The sequence below is a fragment of the Ranitomeya imitator genome, chromosome 4, assembly GCF_032444005.1.
Source record: "Ranitomeya imitator isolate aRanImi1 chromosome 4, aRanImi1.pri, whole genome shotgun sequence".
Classification (NCBI taxonomy): Eukaryota; Metazoa; Chordata; class Amphibia; order Anura; family Dendrobatidae; genus Ranitomeya; species Ranitomeya imitator.
Window position 1 is genome coordinate 96,898,163 of NC_091285.1, and position 24,509 is coordinate 96,922,671.

Consider the following 24,509-nt stretch of genomic DNA (forward strand, 5'->3'; position numbering starts at 1 on the left):
TCTAGTGTGCTGTAACAGAGGGAGCACATGTGCTGGGCTGACTGTATATGGAGACATGTAGAGAGCACTCTAGTGTGCTGTAACAGAGGGAGCACAGGTGCTGGGCTGACTGTACATGGAGACATGTAGAGAGCACTCTAGTGTGCTGTAACAGAGAGTGCACAGGTGCTGGGCTGACTGTACATGGAGACATATAGAGAGCACTCTAGTGTTCTGTAACAGAGGGAGCACAGGTGCTGTGCTGACTGTAAATGGAGACATGTAGAGAGCACCCTAGTGTGCTGTAACAGAGAGCGCACAGGTGCTGTGCTGACTGTACATGGAGACATGTAGAGAGCACTCTAGTGTGCTGTAACAATGAGCGCACAGGTGCTGTGCTGACTGTACATGGAGACATGTAGAGAGCACTCTAGTGTGCAGTAACAGAGGGAGCACAGGTGCTGGGCTGACTGTACATGGACATGTAGAGAGCACTCTAGTGTGCTGTTAACAAAGGGTGCACAGGTGCTGGGCTGACTGCACATGGACATGTAGAGAGCACGCTAGTGTGCTGTAACAGAGGGAGCACAGGTGCTGGGCTGACTGTACATGGAGACATATAGAGAGCACTCTAGTGTGCTGTAACAGAGAGCGTACAGGTGCTGGGCTGACTGTACATGGAGACATGTAGAAAGCACTCTAGTGTGCTGTAACAGAGGGAGCACAGGTGCTGTACTGACTGTACATGGAGACATATAGAGAGCACTCTAGTGTGCTGTAACAGAGGGAGCACAGGTGATGGGCTGACTGTACATGGAGACATATAGAGAGCACTCTAGTATGCTGTAACAGAGGGAGCACATGTGCTGGGCTGACTGTACATGGACATGTAGAGAGCACTCTAGTGTGCTGTAACAGAGGGAGCACAGGTGCTGGGCTGACTGTACATGGAGACATGCAGAGAGCACTCTAGTGTGCTGAAACAGAGTGCACAGGTACTGGGCTGACTGTACATGGAGACATGTAGAGAGCACTCTAGTGTGCTGCAACAGAGTGCAGAGGTACTGTGCTGACTGTACACGGTGACAAGTAGAGAGCACTCTAGTGTGCTGTAACAAAGGGAGCACAGGTGCTGGGCTGACTGTACATGGACATGTAGAGAGCATTCTAGTGTGCTGTAACAGAGCGCACAGGTGCTGGGCTGACTGTACATGGAGACATGTAGAGAGCACTCTAGTGTGCTGTAACATAGAGCGCACAGGTGCTGGGCTGACTGTACATGGACATGTAGAGAGCACTCTAGTGTGCTGTAACAGAGGGAGCACAGGTGCTGGGCTGACTGTACATGGAGACATGTAGAGAGCACTCTAGTGTGCTGTAACAGAGAGCGCACAGGTACTGGGCTGACTGTACTTGGAGACATGTAGAGAGCACTCTAGTATGCTGTAACAGAGAGCGTACAGATTCTGGGCTGACTGTACATGGACAGGTAGAGAGCACTCTAGTGTGCTGTATCAGAGAGTGCACAGGTGCTGGGCTGACTGTACATGGAGACATGTAGAGAGCACTCTAGTGTGCTGTAACAGAGTGCACATGTACTGTGCTGACTGTACATGGAGACATGTAGAGAGCACTCTAGTGCGCTGTAACAGAGGGAGCACAGGTGCTGGGCTGACTGTACATGGAGACATGTAGAGAGCACTCTAGTATGCTGTAACAGAAGGAGCACAGGTGCTGGGCTGACTGTACATGGAGACATGTAGAGAGCACTCTAGTGTGCTGTAACAGAGAGTGCACAGGTGCTGTGCTGACTGTACATGGAGACATATAGAGAGCACTCTATTGTGCTGTAACAGAGGGAGCACAGGTGCTGTGCTGACTGTACATGGAGACATGTAGAGAGCACTCTAGTGTGCTGTAACAGAGAGTGCACAGGTGCTGGGCTGACTGTACATGGAGACATGTAGAGAGCACTCTAGTGTGCTGTAACAGAGGGAGCACATGTGCTGGGCTGACTGTATATGGAGACATGTAGAGAGCACTCTAGTGTGCTGTAACAGAGGGAGCACAGGTGCTGGGCTGACTGTACATGGAGACATGTAGAGAGCACTCTAGTGTGCTGTAACAGAGAGTGCACAGGTGCTGGGCTGACTGTACATGGAGACATATAGAGAGCACTCTAGTGTTCTGTAACAGAGGGAGCACAGGTGCTGTGCTGACTGTACATGGAGACATATAGAGAGCACTCTAGTGTGCTGTAACAGAGAGTGCACAGGTGCTGGGCTGACTGTACATGGAGACATATAGAGAGCACTCTAGTGTGCTGTAACAGAGGGAGCACAGGTATTGGGCTGACTGTTCATGGAGACATATAGAGAGCACTCTAGTGTGCTGTAACAGAGTGCACAGGTGCTGGGCTGACTGTACATGGAGACATGTAGAGAGCACACTAGTGTGCTGTAACAGAGGGAGCACAGGTGCTGGGCTGACTGTACATGGAGACATGTAGAGAGCACTCTAGTGTGCTGTAACAGAGGGAGCACAGGTGCTGTGCTGACTGTACATGGAGACATGTAGAGAGCACCCTAGTGTGCTGTAACAGAGAGCGCACAGGTGCTGTGCTGGCTGTACATGGAGACATGTAGAGAGCACTCTAGTGTGCTGTAACAGAGAGCGCACAGGTGCTGTGCTGACTGTACATGGAGACATGTAGAGAGGACTCTAGTGTGCTGTAACAGAGGGAGCACAGGTGCTGGGCTGACTGTACATGGACATGTAGAGAGCACTCTAGTGTGCTGTTAACAGAGGGTGCACAGGTGCTGGGCTGACTGTACATGGACATGTAGAGAGCACTCTAGTGTGCTGTAACAGAGGGAGCACAGGTGCTGGGCTGACTGTACATGGAGACATATAGAGAGCACTCTAGTGTGCTGTAACAGAGAGCGTACAGGTGCTGGGCTGACTGTACATGGAGACATGTAGAGAGCACACTAGTGTGCTGTAACAGAGGGAGCACAGGTGCTGTACTGACTGTACATGGAGACATATAGAGAGCACTCTAGTGTGCTGTAACAGAGGGAGCACAGGTGCTGGGCTGACTGTACATGGAGACATATAGAGAGCACTCTAGTGTGCTGTAACAGAGGGAGCACAGGTGCTGGGCTGACTGTACATGGAGACATATAGAGAGCACTCTAGTGTGCTGTAACAGAGAGTGCACAGGTGCTGGACTGACTGTACATGGAGACATGTAGAGAGCACTCTAGTGTGCTGTAACAGAGGGAGCACAGGTGCTGGGCTGATTGTACAGGGAGACATGTAGAGAGCACAGGTGCTGGGCTGACTGTACATGGACATGTAGAGAGCACTCAAGTGTGCTGTAACAGAGAGCGTACAGGTGCTGGGCTGACTGTACATGGACATGTAGAGAGCACTCTAGTGTGCTGTAACAGAGGGAGCACAGGTGCTGGGCTGACTGTACATGGAGACATATAGAGAGCAATCTAGTGTGCTGTAACAGAGAGCGTACAGGTGCTGGGCTGACTGTACATGGAGACATGTAGAGAGCACTCTAGTGTGCTGTAACAGAGAGCGCACAGGTGCTGGGCTGATTGTACAGGGAGACATGTAGAGAGAACAGGTGCTGGGCTGACTGTACATGGACATGTAGAGAGCACTCAAGTGTGCTGTAACAGAGAGCGCACAGGTGCTGGGCTGACTGTACATGGAGACATGTAGAGAGCACTCTAATATGCTGTAACAGAGCGCACAGGTGCTGGGCTGACTGTACATGGACATGTAGAGAGCACTCTAGTGTGCTGTAACAGAGAGCGCACAGGTGCTGGGCTGACTGTACATGGACATGTAGAGAGCACTCTAGTATGCTGTAACAGAGGGAGCACAGGTGCTGGGCTGACTGTACATGGACATGTAGATAGCACTCTAGTATGCTGTAACAGAGGGAGCACAGGTGCTGGGCTGACTGCACATGGACATGTAGAGAGCACTCTAGTGTGGTGTAACAGAGGGAGCACAGGTGCTGTGCTGACTCTACATGGACATGTAGAGAGCACTCTAGTGTGCTGTAACAGAGAGCGCACAGGTACTGGGCTGACTGTACTTGGAGACATGTAGAGAGCACTCTAGTGTGCTGTAACAGAGAGCGTACAGGTTCTGGGCTGACTGTACATGGACATGTAGAGAGCACTCTAGTGTGCTGTAACAGAGAGCGCACAGGTGCTGTGCTGACTGTACTTGGAGACATGTAGAGAGCACTCTAGTGTGCTGTAACAGAGGGAGCACAGGTGCTGGGCTGACTGTACATGGACATGTAGAGAGCACTCTAGTGTGCTGTAACAGAGGGTGCACAGGTGCTGGGCTGACTGTACATGGACATGTAGAGAGCACTCTAGTGTGCTGTAACAGAGGGAGCACAGGTGCTGGGCTGACTGTACATGGAGACATATAGAGAGCACTCTAGTGTGCTGTAACAGAGAGCGTACAGGTGCTGGGCTGACTGTACATGGAGACATATAGAGAGCACTCTAGTGTGCTGTAACAGAGAGCGTACAGGTGCTGGGCTGACTGTACATGGAGACATGTAGAGAGCACTCTAGTGTGCTGTAACAGAGAGCGCACAGGTGCTGGGCTGACTGTACAGGGAGACATGTAGAGAGCATTCTAGTATGCTGTAACAGAGGGAGCACAGCTGCTGCGCTGACTGTACATGGACATGTGGAGAGCACTCTAGTGTGCTGTAACAGAGAGCGCACAGGTGCTGGGCTGACTGTACAGGGAGACATGTAGAGAGCACTCTAGTGTGCTGTAACAGAGCGCACATGTGCTGGGCTGACTGTACATGGAGACATGTAGAGAGCACTCTAGTATGCTGTAACAGAGCGCACAGGTGCTGGGCTGACTGTACATGGAGACATGTAGAGAGCACTCTAGTATGCTGTAACAGAGCGTACAGGTGCCTGGCTGACTGTACATGGACATGTAGAGAGCACTCTAGTGTGCTGTAACAGAGAGCACAGAGGTGCTGGGCTGACTGTACATGGAGACATATAGAGAGCACTCTAGTATGCTGTAACAGAGGGAACACTGGTGCTGGGCTGACTGTACATGGAGACATGTAGAGAGCACTCTAGTGTTCTGTAACAGAGAGTGCACAGGTGCTGGGCTGACTGTACATGGACATGTAGAGAGCACTCTAGTGTGCTGTAACAGAGGGTGCACAGGTGCTGGGCTGACTGTATATGGACATGTAGAGAGCACTCTAGTGTGCTGTAACAGAGGGAGCACAGGTGCTGGGCTGACTGTACATGGAGACATATAGAGAGCAATCTAGTGTGCTATAACAGAGTGCGTACAGGTGCTGGGCTGACTGTACATGGAGACATGTAGAGAGCACTCTAGTGTGCTGTAACAGAGAGCGCACAGGTGCTGGGCTGATTGTACAGGGAGACATGTAGAGAGCACAGGTGCTGGGCTGACTGTACATGGACATGTAGAGAGCACTCAAGTGTGCTGTAACAGAGAGCGCACAGGTGCTGGGCTGACTGTACATGGAGACATGTAGAGAGCACTCTAATATGCTGTAACAGAGCGCACAGGTGCTGGGCTGACTGTACATGGACATGTAGAGAGCACTCTAGTGTGCTGTAACAGAGAGCGCACAGGTGCTGGGCTGACTGTACATGGACATGTAGAGAGCACTCTAGTATGCTGTAACAGAGGGAGCACAGGTGCTGGGCTGACTGTACATGGACATGTAGATAGCACTCTAGTATGCTGTAACAGAGGGAGCACAGGTGCTGGGCTGACTGCACATGGACATGTAGAGAGCACTCTAGTGTGGTGTAACAGAGGGAGCACAGGTGCTGTGCTGACTCTACATGGACATGTAGAGAGCACTCTAGTGTGCTGTAACAGAGAGCGCACAGGTACTGGGCTGACTGTACTTGGAGACATGTAGAGAGCACTCTAGTGTGCTGTAACAGAGAGCGTACAGGTTCTGGGCTGACTGTACATGGACATGTAGAGAGCACTCTAGTGTGCTGTAACAGAGAGCGCACAGGTGCTGTGCTGACTGTACTTGGAGACATGTAGAGAGCACTCTAGTGTGCTGTAACAGAGGGAGCACAGGTGCTGGGCTGACTGTACATGGACATGTAGAGAGCACTCTAGTGTGCTGTAACAGAGGGTGCACAGGTGCTGGGCTGACTGTACATGGACATGTAGAGAGCACTCTAGTGTGCTGTAACAGAGGGAGCACAGGTGCTGGGCTGACTGTACATGGAGACATATAGAGAGCACTATAGTGTGCTGTAACAGAGAGCGTACAGGTGCTGGGCTGACTGTACATGGAGACATATAGAGAGCACTCTAGTGTGCTGTAACAGAGAGCGTACAGGTGCTGGGCTGACTGTACATGGAGACATGTAGAGAGCACTCTAGTGTGCTGTAACAGAGAGCGCACAGGTGCTGGGCTGACTGTACAGGGAGACATGTAGAGAGCATTCTAGTATGCTGTAACAGAGGGAGCACAGCTGCTGCGCTGACTGTACATGGACATGTGGAGAGCACTCTAGTGTGCTGTAACAGAGAGCGCACAGGTGCTGGGCTGACTGTACAGGGAGACATGTAGAGAGCACTCTAGTGTGCTGTAACAGAGCGCACATGTGCTGGGCTGACTGTACATGGAGACATGTAGAGAGCACTCTAGTATGCTGTAACAGAGCGCACAGGTGCTGGGCTGACTGTACATGGAGACATGTAGAGAGCACTCTAGTATGCTGTAACAGAGCGCACAGGTGCCTGGCTGACTGTACATGGACATGTAGAGAGCACTCTAGTGTGCTGTAACAGAGAGCACAGAGGTGCTGGGCTGACTGTACATGGAGACATATAGAGAGCACTCTAGTATGCTGTAACAGAGGGAACACTGGTGCTGGGCTGACTGTACATGGAGACATGTAGAGAGCACTCTAGTGTTCTGTAACAGAGAGTGCACAGGTGCTGGGCTGACTGTACATGGAGACATGTAGAGAGCACTCTAGTATGCTGTAACAGAGAGCGTACAGGTGGTGGGCTGACTGTACATGGACATGTAGAGAGCACTCTAGTATGCTGTAACAGAGAGCGTACAGGTGATGTGCTGAGTGTACATGGACATGTAGAGAGCACTCTAGTATGCTGTAACAGAGGGAGCACAGGTGCTGTGCTGACTGTACATGGACATGTAGAGAGCACTCTAGTATGCTGTAACAGAGGGAGCACATGTGCTGGGCTGACTGTACATGGAGACATGTAGAGAGCACTCTAGTGTGCTGTAACAGAGGGAGCACAGGTGCTGGGCTGACTGTACATGGAGACATGTAGAGAGCACTCTAGTGTGCTGTAACAGAGGGAGCACAGGTGCTGGGCTCACTGTACATGGAGACATGTAGAGAGCACTCTAGTGTGCTGTAACAGAGGGAGCACAGGTGCTGGGCTGACTGTAAATGGAGACATGTAGAGAGCACTCTAGTATTCTGTAACAGAGGGAGCACAGGTGCTGGGCTGACTGTACATGGAGACATATTGAGAGCACTCTAGTATGCTGTAACAGAGGGAGCACAGGTGCTGGGCTGACTGTACATGGAGACATGTAGAGAGCACTCTAGTGTGCTGTAACAGAGGGAGCACAGGTGCTGGGCTGACTGTACATGGAGACATGTAGAGAGCACTCTAGTGTGCTGTAACAGAGGGAGCACAGGTGCTGTGCTGACTGTACATGGACATGTAGAGAGCACTCTAGTATGCTGTAACAGAGGGAGCACAGGTGCTGGGCTGACTGTACATGGAGACATGTAGAGAGGACTCTAGTGTGCTGTAATAGAGGGAGCACAGGTGCTGGGCTGACTGTACATGGAGACATGTAGAGAGCACTCTAGTATGCTGTATCACAGGGCCCACAGATGCTGGGCTGACTGTACATGGAGACATGTAGAGAGCAATCTAGTATGCTGTAACAGAGGGAGCACAGGTGCTGAGCTGACTGTACATGGACATGTAGAGAGCACTCTAGTATGCTGTAACAGAGAGCGTACAGGTGCTGTGCTGACTGTACATGGACATGTAGAGAGCACTCTAGTATGCTGTAACAGAGGGAGCACAGGTGCTGAGCTGACTGTACATGGACATGTAGAGAGCACTCTAGTGTGCTGTAACAGAGAGCGTACAGGTGGTGGGCTGACTGTACATGGACATGTAGAGAGCACTCTAGTATGCTGTAACAGAGGGAGCACAGGTGCTGGGCTGACTGTACATGGACATGTAGAGAGCACTCTAGTGTGCTGTAACAGAGAGCGTACAGGTGCTGTGCTGACTGTACATGGACATGTAGAGAGCACTCTAGTGTTCTGTAACAGAGGGAGCACAGGTGCTGTGCTGACTGTACATGGACATGTAAAGAGCACTCTAGTATGCTGTAACAGAGAGCGTACAGGTGGTGGGCTGACTGTACATGGACATGTAGAGAGCACTCTAATATGCTGTAACAGAGAGCGTACAGGTGATGTGCTGAGTGTACATGGACATGTAGAGAGCACTCTAGTATGCTGTAACAGAGGGAGCACAGGTGCTGTGCTGACTGTACTTGGACATGTAGAGAGCACTCTAGTATGCTGTAACAGAGGGAGCACAGGTGCTGGGCTGACTGTACATGGAGACATGTAGAGAGCACTCTAGTGTTCTGTAACAGAGGGAGCACAGGTGCTAGTCTGACTGTACATGGAGACATATAGAGAGCACTCTAGTATGCTGTAACAGAGGGAACACTGGTGCTGGGCTGACTGTACATGGAGACATGTAGAGAGCACTCTAGTGTTCTGTAACAGAGAGTGCACAGGTGCTGGGCTGATTGTACATGGAAACATGTAGAGAGCACTCTAGTATGCTGTAACAGAGAGCGTACAGGTGGTGGGCTGACTGTACATGGACATGTAGAGAGCACTCTAGTATGCAGTAACAGAGAGCGTACAGGTGATGTGCTGAGTGTACATGGACATGTAGAGAGCACTCTAGTATGCTGTAACAGAGGGAGCACAGGTGCTGTGCTGACTGTACTTGGACATGTAGAGAGCACTCTATTATGCTGTAACAGAGGGAGCACAGGTGCTGGGCTGACTGTACATGGAGACATGTAGAGAGCACTCTAGTGTGCTGTAACAGAGGGAGCACAGGTGCTGGGCTGACTGTACATGGAGACATGTAGAGAGCACTCTAGTGTGCTGTAACAGAGGGAGCACAGGTGCTGGGCTCACTGTACATGGAGACATGTAGAGAGCACTCTAGTGTGCTGTAACAGAGGGAGCACAGGTGCTGGGCTGACTGTAAATGGAGACATGTAGAGAGCACTCTAGTGTTCTGTAACAGAGGGAGCACAGGTGCTGGGCTGACTGTACATGGAGACATATTGAGAGCACTCTAGTATGCTGTAACAGAGGGAGCACAGGTGCTGGGTTGACTGTACATGGAGACATGTAAAGAGCACTCTAGTGTGCTGTAACAGAGGGAGCACAGGTGCTGGGCTGACTGTACATGGAGACATGTAGAGAGCACTCTAGTGTGCTGTAACAGAGGGAGCACAGCTGCTGTGCGGACTGTACATGGACATGTAGAGAGCACTCTAGTATGCTGTAACAGAGGGAGCACAGGTGCTGGGCTGACTGTACATGGAGACATGTAGAGAGCACTCTAGTGTTCTGTAACAGAGGGAGCACAGGTGCTAGTCTGACTGTACATGGAGACATATAGAGAGCACTCTAGTATGCTGTAACAGAGGGAGCACAGGTGCTGGGCTGACTGTACATGGAGACATGTAGAGAGCACTCTAGTGTTCTGTAACAGAGAGTGCACAGGTGCTGGGCTGACTGTACATGGAGACATGTAGAGAGCACTCTAGTATGCTGTAACAGACGGAGCACAGGTGCTGGGCTGACTGTACATGGACATGTAGAGAGCACTCTAGTGTTCTGTAACAGAGGGAGCACAGGTGCTGGGCTGACTGTACATGGAGACATGTAGAGAGGACTCTAGTGTGCTGTAATAGAGGGAGCACAGGTGCTGGGCTGACTGTACATGGAGACATGTAGAGAGCACTCTAGTATGCTGTATCACAGGGCCCACAGGTGCTGGGCTGACTGTACATGGAGACATGTAGAGAGCACTCTAGTATGCTGTAACAGAGGGAGCACAGGTGCTGAGCTGACTGTACATGGACATGTAGAGAGCACTCTAGTATGCTGTAACAGAGGGAGCACAGGTGCTGGGCTGACTGTACATGGACATGTAGAGAGCACTCTAGTGTTCTGTAACAGAGGGAGCACAGGTGCTGGGCTGACTGTACATGGAGACATGTAGAGAGCACTCTAGTGTTCTGTAACAGAGGGAGCACAGGTGCTGGGCTGACTGTACATGGAGACATGTAGAGAGCACTCTAGTGTTCTGTAACAGAGGGAGCACAGGTGCTGGGCTGACTGTACATGGAGACATGTAGAGAGCACTCTAGTGTTCTGTAACAGAGGGAGCACAGGTGCTGCGCTGACTGTACATGGAGACATGTAGAGAGCACTCTAGTGTGCTGTAACAGAGGGAGCACAGGTGCTGTGCTGACTGTACATGGACATGTAGAGAGCACTCTAGTATGCTGTAACAGAGGGAGCACAGGTGCTGGGCTGACAGTACATGGACATGTAGAGAGCACTCTAGTGTGCTGTAACAGAGGGTGCACAAGTGCTGGGCTGACTGTACATGGACATGTAGAGAGCACTCTAGTGTGCTGTAACAGAGGGAGCACAGGTGCTGGGCTGACTGTACATGGAGACATATAGAGAGCACTCTAGTGTGCTGTAACAGAGAGCGTACAGGTGCTGGGCTGACTGTACATGGAGACATATAGAGAGCACTCTAGTGTGCTGTAACAGAGAGCGTACAGGTGCTGGGCTGACTGTACATGGAGACATGTAGAGAGCACTCTAGTGTGCTGTAACAGAGAGCGCACAGGTGCTGGGCTGACTCTACAGGGAGACATGTAGAGAGCATTCTAGTATGCTGTAACAGAGGGAGCACAGCTGCTGTGCTGACTGTACATGGACATGTAGAGAGCACTCTAGTGTGCTGTAACAGAGAGCGCACAGGTGCTGGGCTGACTGTACAGGGAGACATGTAGAGAGCACTCTAGTGTGCTGTAACAGAGCGCACATGTGCTGGGCTGACTGTACATGGAGACATGTAGAGAGCACTCTAGTATGCTGTAACAGAGCGCACAGGTGCTGGGCTGACTGTACATGGAGACATGTAGAGAGCACTCTAGTATGCTGTAACAGAGCGCACAGGTGCCTGGCTGACTGTACATGGACATGTAGAGAGCACTCTAGTGTGCTGTAACAGAGAGCGCACAGGTGCTGGGCTGACTGTACATGGACATGTAGAGAGCACTCTAGTGTGCTGTAACAGAGGGAGCACAGGTGCTGGGCTGACTGTACATGGACATGTAGAGAGCACTCTAGTGTGCTGTAACAGAGGGAACACAGGTGCTGGCTGACTGTACATGGAGACATGTAGAGAGCACTCTAGTGTGCTGTAACAGAGAGCGTACAGGTGCTGGGCTGACTACATGGAGACATGTAGAGAGCACTCTAGTGTGCTGTAACAGAGAGCGCACAGGTGCTGGGATGACTGTACAGGGAGACATGTAGAGAGCACTCTAGTATGCTGTATCACAGGGCCCACAGGTGCTGGGCTGACTGTACATGGAGACATGTAGACAGAGGCGTAGCTAGAGCTTTTGCCGCCCAGGGCTGTTCCCGAGTTTGGCGCCCCCCCAGCTCAATACACACAAAGGTTACCAAAAATGGTTTTCCTGTTTTGTAGAACTTAAACTGGGCCTACTGGTGTCACCCCCACATGCCACACCTGTGACTTAATACCACCACACCATGACCAGGCCACATAGTGACCGAATAATACTACATACAAGGGACAAATACCACCGCACCATTTCCAGACCACATATTACCACCACATAGTGACTGAATACTACAATACTGATCAGTAATAAAAAAAAAAACCACAATACTATCACCATAAGTGCCAGTATTCACAGGAGATCTGTACTTAGTATGCAGTGTCTGTGTAGAGGTAATACAGAGATCACTGGTGACATTATACACAGGACCTCTATATAGTATACAGTGTATAGTGTCAGTGTATAGGTAACACTGACTCACCAGTGACGTCTCTAGGTGAAGTCCTTCATCTTTTATCCAGCACAGACCGCCATCATTCCTTCCAGCCAGGACTCGTTTCTGCAGGAAATAACACAGTTATCTCGAGCTCCGCTTGCAGAACACATTACTTAATTTTTCACAACTTCTACATTACACCACATGAAGAAAAAAAGGTGATATAGTGTCACTCTGCACAGTAACAGGACCGCCCCCCCATTTAAAACAGTATACTCAAAAAATAAAATAAATACATCACTGCAGTAACAATATCCCTTAATTATCCCCTATGGTAATAATATTCCCCACCCTGGCCCCGTTTATCTCATTCCTGGCTCCAGCCATATGTTGTCGTATCCTGCCCTCATGAGTATCCATTCATCCATTCTACCCCATATGATCTCCCCATCCTGCCCCACCAGCCTCCATCGTATCCGTCCTGCCCCATGATCCAATCCTGCCCCGTGTCTCCAATCATGCCCCGTGTCTACATTCTGCCCATGCCTCAAGTCCTGCCCCCAGTGTGTCCAGCATATTACCCCCATGTTGTCCAGCAATCTGCCCCAGTGTGTCCAGCATATTACCCCCATGTTGTCCAGCAATCTGCCCCAGTGTGTCCAGCATATTACCCCCAGTGTGTCCAGCAATCTGCCCCAGTATGTCCAGCATATTACCCCCAGTGTGTCCAGCAATCTGCCCTCAGTGTGTCCAGCAATCTGCCCCAGTGTCCAGCCTTTCCCCAGTGTGTCCAGCAGTCTGCCCCAGTGTGTCCAGCATATTACCCCCAGTGTCCAGCATTGCCCCAGTGTGTCCAGTATATTACCCCCAGTGTGTCCAGCAATCTGCCCCAGTGTCCAGCATTGCCCCAGTGTGTCCAGAAGTCTGCCCCAGGGTCTCCAGCATTGCCTCAATGTGTCCAGAAATCTGCCCCAGGGTCTCCAGTATTGCCCCAGTGTGTCCAGCAATCTGCCCCAGGGTCTCCAGTATTGCCCCAGTGTGTCCAGCATTCTGCCCCATAGTCTCCTGTACTGCCCCAGTGTGTCCAGCATTCTGCCCCATGGTCTCCAGTATTGCCCCAGTGTGTCCAGCAATCTGCCCCATGGTCTCCTGTATTGCCCCAGTGTGTCCAGCATTCTGCCCCATGGTCTCCAGTATTGCCCCGGTGTGTCCAGCAATCTGCCCCATGGTCTCCAGTATTGCCCCAGTATGTCCAGAAGTCTGCCCCAGGGTCTCCAGCATTGCCTCAATGTGTCCTGAGATCTGCTCCATGGTCTCCAGTATTCAGAGTGTCCAGCATTCTGCCCCATAGTCTCCTGTACTGCCCCAGTGTGTCCAGCATTCTGCCCCATGGTCTCCAGTATTGCCCCAGTGTGTCCAGCATTCTGCCCCATGGTCTCCAGTATTGCCCCAGTGTGTCCAGCATTCTGCCCCTAGGTCTCCAGTATTGCCCCAGTGTGTCCAGCATTCTGCCCCATGGTCTCCAGTATTGCCCCAGTGTGTCCAGCAATCTGCCCCATAGTCTCCTGTATTGCCCCAGTGTGTCCAGCAATCTGCCCCATGGTCTCCTGTATTGCCCCAGTGTGTCCAGCAATCTGCCCCATAGTCTCCTGTATTGCCCCAGTGTGTCCAGCAATCTGCCCCATGGTCTCCTGTATTGCCCCAGTGTGTCCAGCATTCTGCCCCATGGTCTCCAGCATTGCCCCAGCCCCAGACAGTCAGAAATAAAGAAAAAAAAAAAAAAGTAAAATCCTCACCTCTCCCGTTCCCAGCACAGGTCCGGTGCAGTCAGCGTCTCTCCGGCTCTGCGACGCTCAGGACAGAGAGGCAGAGCGGCGCGCACAGTAGTGACGTCATCGCGCCCTCTGCTCTGAGACGTCGCAGAGTCAGAGGAGGCTGCAGCTGCCGGCGCCGCAGGAACCAGGAGAGGTGAGTATAGAGCGGGGGGCGGGGGCGGGGGCGGGACCCGGGGGTGGGGGGAGCTGGCCCTGGTCGTGGCGGCGGACGGCGCCGCCCGAAGATTTAAAGGGGCGTCTTTTTTTTTTTTTTTTTTTTTTTTTAATCTTCTTCTGCAGCGCCGGCCGCCCCCAGCATTGTGCCGCCCGGGGCGGACCGCCCCCCCCGCACCCCCCTTCCTACGCCACTGCATGTAGAGAGCACTCTAGTATGCTGTAACAGAGGGAGCACAGGTGCTGAGCTGACTGTACATGGACATGTAGAGAGCACTCTAGTATGCTGTAACAGAGGGAGCACAGGTGCTGGGCTGACTGTACATGGACATGTAGAGAGCACTCTAGTGTTCTGTAACAGAGGGAGCACAGGTGCTGGGCTGACTGTACATGGAGACATGTAGAGAGCACTCTAGTGTTCTGTAACAGAGGGAGCACAGGTGCTGGGCTGACTGTACATGGAGACATGTAGAGAGCACTCTAGTGTTCTGTAACAGAGGGAGCACAGGTGCTGGGCTGACTGTACATGGAGACATGTAGAGAGCACTCTAGTGTTCTGTAACAGAGGGAGCACAGGTGCTGCGCTGACTGTACATGGAGACATGTAGAGAGCACTCTAGTGTGCTGTAACAGAGGGAGCACAGGTGCTGTGCTGACTGTACATGGACATGTAGAGAGCACTCTAGTATGCTGTAACAGAGGGAGCACAGGTGCTGGGCTGACAGTACATGGACATGTAGAGAGCACTCTAGTGTGCTGTAACAGAGGGTGCACAGGTGCTGGGCTGACTGTACATGGACATGTAGAGAGCACTCTAGTGTGCTGTAACAGAGGGAGCACAGGTGCTGGGCTGACTGTACATGGAGACATATAGAGAGCACTCTAGTGTGCTGTAACAGAGAGCGTACAGGTGCTGGGCTGACTGTACATGGAGACATATAGAGAGCACTCTAGTGTGCTGTAACAGAGAGCGTACAGGTGCTGGGCTGACTGTACATTGAGACATGTAGAGAGCACTCTAGTGTGCTGTAACAGAGAGCGCACAGGTGCTGGGCTGACTGTACAGGGAGACATGTAGAGAGCATTCTAGTATGCTGTAACAGAGGGAGCACAGCTGCTGTGCTGACTGTACATGGACATGTAGAGAGCACTCTAGTGTGCTGTAACAGAGAGCGCACAGGTGCTGGGCTGACTGTACAGGGAGACATGTAGAGAGCACTCTAGTGTGCTGTAACAGAGCGCACATGTGCTGGGCTGACTGTACATGGAGACATGTAGAGAGCACTCTAGTATGCTGTAACAGAGCGCACAGGTGCCTGGCTGACTGTACATGGACATGTAGAGAGCACTCTAGTGTGCTGTAACAGAGAGCGCACAGGTGCTGGGCTGACTGTACATGGACATGTAGAGAGCACTCTAGTGTGCTGTAACAGAGGGAGCACAGGTGCTGGGCTGACTGTACATGGACATGTAGAGAGCACTCTAGTGTGCTGTAACAGAGGGAACACAGGTGCTGGGCTGACTGTACATGGAGACATGTAGAGAGCACTCTAGTGTGCTGTAACAGAGAGCGTACAGGTGCTGGGCTGACTACATGGAGACATGTAGAGAGCACTCTAGTGTGCTGTAACAGAGAGCGCACAGGTGCTGGGCTGACTGTACAGGGAGACATGTAGAGAGCACTCTAGTATGCTGTAACAGAGGGAGCACAGGTGCTGGGCTGACTGTACTGTTGTGAATTCTGTTGTCGGGCTCCCTCCTGTGGTCATGAATGGTACTTCGGCTGGTTCTGTCCATGGACTTCCTCTGGCGGGTGTTTCTGAGTTTCCTTCCACAGGTGACGAGGTTAATGCGTTAGCTGCTGCTCTATTTAACTCCACTTAGATCTTTGCTCCAGGCCACCTGTCAATGTTCCAGTATTGGTCTAGTTCACTCCTGGATCGTTCTAGTGACCTGTCTTCCCAGCAGAAGCTAAGTTCCAGCTTGTATTTCTTTGGTTTGCTATTTTTCTGTCCAGCTTGCTATTATTATTGTTGTCTTGCTTGCTGGAAGCTCTGGGACGCAGAGGGAGCGCCTCCGCACCGTGAGTCGATGCGGAGGGTCTTTTTGCGCCCTCTGCGTGGTCTTTTTGTAGGTTTTTGTGCTGACCGCAAAGTAACCTTTCCTATCCTCCGTCTGTTCAATAAGTCGGGCCTCACTTTGCTAAAGCTATTTCATCTGTGTTTGTATTTTCATCTTTACTCACAGTTATTATATGTGGGGGGCTGCCTTTTCCTTTGGGGAATTTCTCTGAGGCAAGGTAGGCTTTATTTTTCTATCTTCAGGGCTAGCTAGTTTCTTAGGCTGTGCCGAGCTGCATAAGGAGCGTTAGGCGCAATCCACGGCTATTTCTAGTGTGTTTGATAGGATTAGGGATTGCGGTCAGCAGAGTTCCCACGTCCCAGAGCTCGTCCTTTATTATCAGTAACTATCAGGTCATTCCGTGTGCTCTTAACCACCAGGTCCATTGTTGTCCTGACCACCAGGTCATAACACTGTACATGGACATGTAGAGAGCACTCAAGTGTGCTGTAACAGAGAGCGCACAGGTGCTGGGCTGACTGTACAGGGAGACATGTAGAGAGCACTCTAGTATGCTGTAACAGAGGGAGCACAGGTGCTGGGCTGACTGTACATGGACATGTAGAGAGCACTCTAGTGTGCTGTAACAGAGAGCGCACAGGCGCTGGGCTGACTGTACAGGGAGACATGTAGAGAGCACTCTAGTATGCTGTAACAGAGCGCACAGGTGCTGGGCTGACTGTACATGGAGACATGTAGAGAGCACTCTAGTATGCTGTAACAGAGCGCACAGGTGCTGGGCTGACTGTACATGGATATGTAGAGAGCACTCTAGTGTGCTGTAACAGAGAGCGCACAGGTGCTAGGCTGACTGTACATGGACATGTAGAGAGCACTCTAGTATGCTGTAACAGAGGGAGCACAGGTGCTGGGCTGACTGTACATGGACATGTAGAGAGCACTCTAGTGTGCTGTAACAGAGGGTGCACAGGTGCTGAGCTGACTGTACATGGAGACATGTAGAGAGCACTCTAGTGTGCTGTAACAGAGGGAGCACAGGTGCTGTGCTGACTGTACATGGACATGTAGCGAGCAGTCTAGTGTGCTGTAACAGAGAGCGCACAGGTACAGGGCTGACTGTACTTGGAGACATGTAGAGAGCACTCTAGTATGCTGTAACAGAGAGCGTACAGGTTCTGGGCTGACTGTACATGGACATGTAGAGAGCACTCTAGTGTGCTGTAACAGAGAGCGCACAGGTGCTGTGCTGACCGTACTTGGAGACATGCAGAGAGCACTCTAGTGTGCTGTAACAGAGGGAGCACAGGTGCTGGGCTGACTGTACATGGACATGTAGAGAGCACTCTAGTATGCTGTAACAGAGGGAGCACAGGTGCTGGGCTGACTGTACATGGACATGTAGAGAGCACTCAAGTGTGCTGTAACAGAGAGCGCACAGGTGCTGGGCTGACAGTACAGGGAGACATGTAGAGAGCACTCTAGTATGCTGTAACAGAGGGAGCACAGGTGCTGGGCTGACTGTACATGGACATGTAGAGAGCACTCTAGTGTGCTGTAACAGAGGGTGCACAGGTGCTGGGCTGACTGTACATGGACATGTAGAGAGCACTCTAGTGTGCTGTAACAGAGGGAGCACAGGTGCTGGGCTGACTGTACATGGAGACATATAGAGAGCAATCTAGTGTGCTGTAACAGAGAGCGTACAGGTGCTGGGCTGACTGTACATGGAGACATGTAGAGAGCACTCTAGTGTGCTGTAACAGAGAGCGCACAGGTGCTGGGCTGATTGTACAGGGAGACATGTAGAGACCACAGGTGCTCGGCTGACTGTACATGGACATGTAGAGAGCACTCAAGTGTGCTGTAACAGAGAGCGCACAGGTGCTGGGCTGACTGTACATGGAGACATGTAGAGAGCACTCTAGTATGCTGTAACAGAGCGCACAGGTGCTGGGCTGACTGTACATGGACATGTAGAGAGCACTCTAGTGTGCTGTAACAGAGAGCGCACAGGTGCTGGGCTGACTGTACATGGACATGTAGAGAGCACTCTAGTATGCTGTAACAGAGGGAGCACAGGTGCTGGGCTGACTGTACATGGACATGTAGATAGCACTCTAGTATGCTGTAACAGAGGGAGCACAGGTGCTGGGCTGACTGCACATGGACATGTAGAGAGCACTCTAGTGTGCTGTAACAGAGGGAGCACAGGTGCTGTGCTGACTGTACATGGACATGTAGAGAGCACTCTAGTGTGCTGTAACAGAGAGCGCACATGTACTGGGCTGACTGTACATGGAGACATATAGAGAGCACTCTAGTGTGCTGTAACAGAGAGCGTACAGGTGCTGGGCTGACTGTACATGGAGACATGTAGAGAGCACTCTAGTGTGCTGTAACAGAGAGCGCACAGGTGCTGGGCTGACTGTACAGGGAGACATGTAGAGAGCATTCTAGTATGCTGTAACAGAGGGAGCACAGCTGCTGCGCTGACTGTACATGGACATGTAGAGAGCACTCTAGTGTGCTGTAACAGAGAGCGCACAGGTGCTGGGCTGACTGTACAGGGAGACATGTAGAGAGCACTCTAGTGTGCTGTAACAGAGCGCACATGTGCTGGGCTGACTGTACATGGAGACATGTAGAGAGCACTCTAGTATGCTGTAACAGAGCGCACAGGTGCTGGGCTGACTGTACATGGAGACATGTAGAGAGCACTCTAGTATGCTGTAACAGAGCGCACAGGTGCCTGGCTGACTGTACATGGACATGTAGAGAGCACTCTAGTGTGCTGTAACAGAGAGCGCACAGGTGCTGGGCTGACTGTACATGGAGACATATAGAGAGCACTCTAGTATGCTGTCACGATATGGTATGAAATATCATAAGTAGTTCTCTAGCCTGTGTGGGCTAAGCCCCCCTTCTTGGAGCAACAGTTTGTAGCTGCAAATTCCTGGCTGTCCTTCTCTGAGAGTATGGGGGAAGAGAGGTTTTATTGCCGAACGGAATTTACGACTAGCATTTCCTGTGTAAGCTCTTGTTCAGCTATAAGGAAAAGTGGCTCCAAAAATTCATGAAAGATTCTTTGTTTAGTTTTTGTTAGATATTAGGCAAACGATTTAAGCTAGAAATACGAAAATATATATTCGTAGTCTCACTCGGTGTAGGTACCCATCCCTTTAAACTCGGGTTTCTAACTCCATCTGGTAAAGAAGTAGGGATTTCTCTGTAAATATGTATCCCAGTTAGGACATATTTGATCTCATTAGAATGCTCACGTTAATCTGAGATGAATGAGGAGTTTGGTCTGACTCTGACATGTTTTGTAGTGAAGTTATAGAAATCAGAGAGAATAGTTTAAAGTTTAGGCAGAATGTAGAGAGAGGAGGGTCTGGATAAGCCAGCCTTTCTGTGATGTCACAGCCTTGAAAGTATAACTGGCTGCACACATCCCCAGCTGTCTCTCTGCTAGATTTCTTCATGACTTCTTGTCCTCTCCTGAAGCCAGCAGCATCCCATGGACTGGGATATATGGAAACTGCACTAGCCTGGTTGCCTGTCATGCTTTGAACATGTAAGTGTTGCTTTTTCTCATTTATTCCCTTTATGTTATAATTACCCTTGTACATATTGGCAATTGTCTCCTTTGTAACTTCTTTATAAAATATTTTTCATAAAGCACTGCCTAATTAATTTCAATGGAATATACTATTATATATTAGTTCGTTCATCCATGCTCTAAACTTACCCTGTCTTCTGAAGTGAAATACGCTACTGTTACTGTTGTGTTGGGTTAGCTTCGGACCCGTTTAATCGAAGCTGGTGGCAGCGAGAAGTGTGCAGACTTTTGGGTTATGTTGTAGCGGCTGCGACGTTAATAATTATTGTTCCTGCCTGAGTGGGAGTAGTTATCGCGTCGCTGCAGCGTGCCCAATAGCCAGTACATAGCAGGCAGCCTTTCTGGCGACTAATTACCCAGGGTGCAGTACCTAATCTGACCTGAGAGTAAGGGGGCGCCAGAGAGCTGCAAGTGTTAAGTGAAACTGTAAGCGGGATATACATAAATCCCTGCAGTTCGTGGTATATAGAAAAGCAGTGGGATACCTAGAATAAGCCCCTGCTGTAAACTAAGAGGTCAATAGCCTGTGTGTGGTTTTTTTCATCACATCGTGGAGTGGAGGGATAACTAAGATAAGCCCCCTGCACATGTGATAGCCGTCTGTTGGCCTAAAGTCACCTCAATCCGTGACGTAGGGGTGACGGTCACGGTGTGAATCCTGACCCATTGGTGACAGCGGTCAGGGGGAATCGTGACATATGCTGTAACAGAGGGAACACTGGTGCTGGGCTGACTGTACATGGAGACATGTAGAGAGCACTCTAGTGTTCTGTAACAGAGAGTGCACAGGTGCTGGGCTGACTGTACATGGAGACATGTAGAGAGCACTCTAGTATGCTGTAACAGAGAGCGTACAGGTGGTGGGCTGACTGTACATGGACATGTAGAGAGCACTCTAGTATGCTGTAACAGAGAGCGTACAGGTGATGTGCTGAGTGTACATGGACATGTAGAGAGCACTCTAGTATGCTGTAACAGAGGGAGCACAGGTGCTGTGCTGACTGTACATGGACATGTAGAGAGCACTCTAGTATGCTGTAACAGAGGGAGCACAGGTGCTGGGCTGACTGTACATGGAGACATGTAGAGAGCACTCTAGTGTGCTGTAACAGAGGGAGCACAGGTGCTGGGCTGACTGTACATGGAGACATGTAGAGAGCACTCTAGTGTGCTGTAACAGAGGGAGCACAGGTGCTGGGCTCACTGTACATGGAGACATGTAGAGAGCACTCTAGTTTGCTGTAACAGAGGGAGCACAGGTGCTGGGCTGACTGTAAATGGAGACATGTAGAGAGCACTCTAGTATTCTGTAACAGAGGGAGCACAGGTGCTGGGCTGACTGTACATGGAGACATATTGAGAGCACTCTAGTATGCTGTAACAGAGGGAGCACAGGTGCTGGGCTGACTGTACATGGAGACATGTAGAGAGCACTCTAGTGTGCTGTAACAGAGGGAGCACAGGTGCTGGGCTGACTGTACATGGAGACATGTAGAGAGCACTCTAGTGTGCTGTAACAGAGGGAGCACAGGTGCTGTGCTGACTGTACATGGACATGTAGAGAGCACTCTAGTATGCTGTAACAGAGGGAGCACAGGTGCTGGGCTGACTGTACATGGAGACATGTAGAGAGCACTCTAGTGTTCTGTAACAGAGGGAGCACAGGTGCTAGTCTGACTGTACATGGAGACATATAGAGAGCACTCTAGTATGCTGTAACAGAGGGAGCACAGGTGCTGGGCTGACTGTACATGGAGACATGTAGAGAGCACTCTAGTGTTCTGTAACAGAGAGTGTACAGGTGCTGGGCTGACTGTACATGGAGGCATGTAGAGAGCACTCTAGTATGCTGTAACAGAGGGAGCACAGGTGCTGGGCTGACTGTACATGGACATGTAGAGAGCACTCTAGTGTTCTGTAACAGAGGGAGCACAGGTGCTGGGCTGACTGTACATGGAGACATGTAGAGAGGACTCTAGTGTGCTGTAATAGAGGGAACACAGGTGCTGGGCTGACTGTACATGGAGACATGTAGAGAGCACTCTAGTATGCTGTATCACAGGGCCCACAGGTGCTGGGCTGACTGTACATGGAGACATGTAGAGAGCAATCTAGTATGCTGTAACAGAGGGAGCACAGGTGCTGAGCTGACTGTACATGGACATGTAGAGAGCACTCTAGTATGCTGTAACAGAGAGCGTACAGGTGCTGTGCTGACTGTACATGGACATGTAGAGAGCACTCTAGTATGCTGTAACAGAGGGAGCACAGGTGCTGAGCTGACTGTACATGGACATGTAGAGAGCACTCTAGTGTGCTGTAACAGAGAGCGTACAGGTGGTGGGCTGACTGTACATGGACATGTAGAGAGCACTCTAGTATGCTGTAACAGAGGGAGCACAGGTGCTGGGCTGACTGTACATGGACATGTAGAGAGCACTCTAGTGTGCTGTAACAGAGAGCGTACAGGTGCTGTGCTGACTGTACATGGACATGTAGAGAGCACTCTAGTGTTCTGTAACAGAGGGAGCACAGGTGCTGTGCTGACTGTACATGGACATGTAAAGAGCACTCTAGTATGCTGTAACAGACGGAGCACAGGTGCTGGGCTGACTGTACATGGAGACATGTAGAGAGCACTCTAGTGTTCTGTAACAGAGGGAGCACAGGTGCTAGTCTGACTGTACATGGAGACATATAGAGAGCACTCTAGTATGCTGTAACAGAGGGAACACTGGTGCTGGGCTGACTGTACATGGAGACATGTAGAGAGCACTCTAGTGTTCTGTAACAGAGAGTGCACAGGTGCTGGGCTGACTGTACATGGAGACATGTAGAGAGCACTCTAGTATGCTGTAACAGAGAGCGTACAGTTGGTGGGCTGACTGTACATGGACATGTAGAGAGCACTCTAGTATGCTGTAACAGAGAGCGTACAGGTGATGTGCTGAGTGTACATGGACATGTAGAGAGCACTCTAGTATGCTGTAACAGAGGGAGCACAGGTGCTGTGCTGACTGTACATGGACATGTAGAGAGCACTCTAGTATGCTGTAACAGAGGGAGCACAGGTGCTGGGCTGACTGTACATGGAGACATGTAGAGAGCACTCTAGTGTGCTGTAACAGAGGGAGCACAGGTGCTGGGCTGACTGTACATGGAGACATGTAGAGAGCACTCTAGTGTGCTGTAACAGAGGGAGCACAGGTGCTGGGCTGACTGTACATGGAGACATGTAGAGAGCACTCTAGTGTGCTGTAACAGAGGGAGCACAGGTGCTGGGCTGACTGTAAATGGAGACATGTAGAGAGCACTCTAGTGTTCTGTAACAGAGGGAGCACAGGTGCTGGGCTGACTGTACATGGAGACATATTGAGAGCACTCTAGTATGCTGTAACAGAGGGAGCACAGGTGCTGGGCTGACTGTACATGGAGACATGTAGAGAGCACTCTAGTGTGCTGTAACAGAGGGAGCACAGGTGCTGGGCTGACTGTACATGGAGACATGTAGAGAGCACTCTAGTGTGCTGTAACAGAGGGAGCACAGGTGCTGTGCTGACTGTACATGGACATGTAGAGAGCACTCTAGTATGCTGTAACAGAGGGAGCACAGGTGCTGGGCTGACTGTACATGGAGACATGTAGAGAGCACTCTAGTGTTCTGTAACAGAGGGAGCACAGGTGCTAGTCTGACTGTACATGGAGACATATAGAGAGCACTCTAGTATGCTGTAACAGAGGGAGCACAGGTGCTGGGCTGACTGTACATGGAGACATGTAGAGAGCACTCTAGTGTTCTGTAACAGAGAGTGCACAGGTGCTGGGCTGACTGTACATGGAGACATGTAGAGAGCACTCTAGTATGCTGTAACAGAGGGAGCACAGGTGCTGGGCTGACTGTACATGGACATGTAGAGAGCACTCTAGTGTTCTGTAACAGAGGGAGCACAGGTGCTGGGCTGACTGTACATGGAGACATGTAGAGAGGACTCTAGTGTGCTGTAATAGAGGGAGCACAGGTGCTGGGCTGACTGTACATGGAGACATGTAGAGAGCACTCTAGTGTTCTGTAACAGAGGGAGCACAGGTGCTGGGCTGACTGTACATGGACATGTAGAGAGCACTCTAGTGTTCTGTAACAGAGGGAGCACAGGTGCTGGGCTGACTGTACATGGAGACATGTAGAGAGCACTCTAGTGTTCTGTAACAGAGGGAGCACAGGTGCTGGGCTGACTGTACATGGAGACATGTAGAGAGCACTCTAGTGTGCTGTAACAGAGGGAGCACAGGTGCTGGGCTGACTGTACATGGAGACATGTAGAGAGCACTCTAGTGTTCTGTAACAGAGGGAGCACAGGTGCTGGGCTGACTGTACATGGAGACATGTAGAGAGCACTCTAGTGTGCTGTAACAGAGAGCGCACAGGTGCTGTGCTGACTGTACATGGAGACATGTAGAGAGCACTCTAGTGTGCTGTAACAGAGAGCGCACAGGTGCTGGGCTGACTGTACATGGAGACATGTAGAGAGCACTCTAGTGTTCTGTAACAGAGGGAGCACAGGTGCTGGGCTGACTGTACATGGAGACATGTAGAGAGCACTTTAGTGTTCT